The sequence below is a fragment of the Dipodomys ordii genome, unplaced genomic scaffold (assembly GCF_000151885.1).
Source record: "Dipodomys ordii isolate 6190 unplaced genomic scaffold, Dord_2.0 Scaffold11, whole genome shotgun sequence".
Classification (NCBI taxonomy): domain Eukaryota; kingdom Metazoa; phylum Chordata; class Mammalia; order Rodentia; family Heteromyidae; genus Dipodomys; species Dipodomys ordii.
Window position 1 is genome coordinate 2043290 of NW_012267227.1, and position 3677 is coordinate 2046966.

The following is a 3677-nucleotide window of genomic DNA, read 5'->3' on the forward strand; positions in this document are numbered from 1 at the left end:
ATGACATTACAGGTTTTGATGCTGATTCATGCTTATTGTGTTGCTTTCCATCAAAAAGAAGTAGTAATACTTTCTTCAACAATGTGTCAAGTTCTTGTATTGGAAAATGCCAGTATAACTTAGTCTGTTAGAACCAGTTTGCCCTTGCTACTGAGGCATCTGTGCTTCAACAGAGTGAGGAAATACGTGTCTATTTCCTAGTGCACACATGTACAAGTAGGCATAAATATATTTTCACGTGTGTCTGTATCTGTAATAAGATAAACTAGAGTTTTTCTAACAACCTTGGCAGTTCACCATAGTCTAATCTACCAGCACATCAGTTAACACATTTCCAAGTGAAATATGTCCCTGGAAATGAAAAGATGGTTTCATTTACTTGTCGGTGAGTGTAAACTACATATATAACAACATACTAAGTGCTTCATCTATTCCCTTAGGGGCAGAATTACACTAAGTTCCAGTGCTTTCCTCCAGATCATTTAGCTTTCAGAGCTTGGGCCACCTACTTGGATCCTCTATTATGTAGGCCAGGCAATGGAAACACACACACAGACAGGCACACACACACAAACACACACAAAGACACACATACACACAGCATTACTGTGGAAGCATCCTTGCAAAACAGCTCCACCATGCGTATTGTGAGTGAGGGTGAGAATGGTCTCATCCCCTCTGCTAGCTGTTGGGGGGCTTCTCTGTGCATCTGTAGACACTGTCCTTTCACAAACCAGCCTGCCCCCACAGTCACCAACAGCCACCAGCATGCAGGGAGAAGTAGCCTCAGTGTTGGTCACAGGATCCTTGGTAAAGTGACCTTGGCAAAGACATTTGAGTTATTTTCCTATTCCATATGTGTTAGATGTCTCTGCCTTGAGCGGAGTCGGGATGTGTGGCAGAGATGAATTTAGTAGTTTGGTGAACAAAGGGATCATGTAACGATTATTATGTACCAGAATTTTCTTTCAGAAGTTTCTAGAAGTGGGTTGTGAGAGGCATCCTGCTTGAAGGAGTCCACTCCCTCTTCAAAACATGCAAGACTGGGTATAGGATGGACAGCCAGAGCATGGGAGTCCTGGCAGAAAGGAGTTATGGGAGGCTCAGGATGGGGAAGCTGGGCTCTGACTCTCCTTGTCCCCAATCTGCCCCCAGCACCCTTTGTTCTGTCTTTCCCATGTGGAAGGACTTTGCCCCTGATGATTTTTATGCACACAAGAACAGAAACAATCTGAATGAACTTATGCACTATCAAATGCTCAACATGGCCTCCTCAGACCTGCTCCTCCACTTACAAGTTCTTGTAGAGCAGCTGGAGGAGCCCCTGACAATCAGAAAAAGGAAGGGAGGGAGGAGTCTTTGTGTAGGCACCTGAGAGCTTGTGATAGGGATGGAAACAGGGCCCCTAGCGATGGTCTTCCCAGGCTGGTGATTGGCCGGGAGCTCTTAGTACTGCCCAGCTTGGCAAAGTGTCTTTTGATAGATGTTCTCTGCCAGGGAATGTCTAATCTCAGTATGAAAGCACTCAGCCATAGCCATGGGTGAGGAAAAACCCTTTCTTCTCATCAAAGTTCAGTCTAACTCAAATGCTACAACTTCCTGCATTACATTCTCATGGCAGTTGAGACACACCAGAACTGCTGCAGTGCACTCTAATCCTCATGTACCTATTACCATTCCCAGATTTTTGTCGACATTATGCAGTCACCCCTGGACCCATGCTAAAGAAGCCCCCAGTGCTGTCCGTGTTGCAGACAGGTGGACATCAGGAGCCATCCTTGCACTGCACCAAGCATGTGTGGCTGGAATGTGGTTATTTTCATTTGTAGAAAGGCCACAATAGGTTTTGATTTCTACAGACACCCTATGGAACCAGTGTCCAGTTGAGAACTCAGGAAGAACATCTTGTCTTATGTGAGGTGGTAGATTCCATTGTGGACCGTGAATTAGCCTTATTGCCTGCAGGCAACGTGGAAGAAGATCTAGTATTAGATCTTGCCTCCCTCCTCCCTGGGCAAATGCCTATTTTTCTTTTTGTCATGATTTACTTGTTACTGTTTTAATGGTATTAAAATGTCCATGTTTACATGATATTGTACAATTCTTGAATACAAAAAACTGTGGTCTCTTCTACCTCCAATCTGATATCCTGGGCACATGGGGCCTGAGTGGGAGGAAGCAGAGTGTGCTGGATCTGGGGAAAAAATATGCTGGATTTACAAGGAACTGGTGACTAGAGGGAGCCACAAGGAATGCATGCAGTGGAGGATGCAGCCTGTGCTGAGATAGGACCCTTGATGCTGAGAGACAAAAGCTCTGTTATATCAGAACAGGTGTCTTTGAAAACTCGTCCTTGTTGAATCTCAAGCCCCCACCTCTTACTAGGGATAACTTCCCCTTTCCAGCTAGTCGGGTAAATGTGTTGATGTTTGAAGCTCTCTGCCAACAATGTGCCAGTCTGCACTGTGCAAATAGAGAACATATAAACTTTTAAAGCAAGAGTTAAATATTTGCTGCAGTTCTATGCTCTTAAAATGTTCCTTGCTTTGGGGTTTGCAGGAAGATTTGCTAAGTGTGCATGAGGGTTTTCATGGACTGTAAGATATCAAGATGACACAATAAGAGACTCATGCCTGCATTTGGAGAATGGTCTGGAAATGAGCTTGCTGCACATATTAGCTTACTTGGGCTAGGCATTTTTCTCTGTAAGAAGTCATTTTGGCTGCCTTTTCCCATTCATTATATCAAAAGCTACAATCTAACATAAATATATTTATGTAACATTTAAGAAAATCTGAGGGCTGGGAAGGTGGCTCAGGGGTAGAGCGCTTGCCTTGCATGCTCGAGGCCCTGGGTTCGATTCCTCAGCACCACATAAGCAAAAAAAGAAAAAAGACAGAAGTGGCGCTCTGGCTCAAGTGGTAGAGCGCTAGCCTTGAGCTGAAGAGCTGAGGGACAGCGCCCAGGCCCAGAGTTCAGGCCCCAGGACCAGACCAAAAAAAAATCTGAGGGGATATTTAACTGTATTTGGAAAAAGGTGACGTTTGGAGTAGCCAAAAATTCATATGCTGACCGTGTTGGCATTGTTCTACACAAATAGATCAATGTGTTTCTGTATACCAGGTGAGGAACAGTTCTGAGTCTCCCTGTCTAGAAGCACACGTTCTGTAAATCCTTGAATTTCATCTGCTCTCTATCCCAGGACAATGGATTCTGAGAGGAGGCCTGGCCCTGCAGTGTGGCAGAGGTGCATGTGCAGAGGGAACATGGCTGGTTGGCATGCTGCACTGGGAAATCCAGAAACTCTGCAAATCACCAGTTCAGTGAAGAGGACTGAGGGTTTAGGAAGGGACTGAGTGAAGAGTGTGCGTGTAGGGAGCGTGTGTACAGAATGGTGGTGCTTGAACATAAAAGCTGGCCACTGTCTCTGAGTTCTTTCACTCAAGGTTAGTACTCTAGCACTTTGAGCTAAAGCTGGAGAAAATCTGACAGCATTTCCTGACCTGGCTGGCTTTGAACCATGATCCTCAGATCTCAGCCTCCTGACTAGCAAAGAATACAGGCCTGAGCCAGAGACACTGATACATACCATTTTTGTGTGTAGACTATTGGTGGTAAAGAAGACTCATTTACTCAAGAACTAAAAAACGACTAACAAGGGAGATTGTTAATGAAAA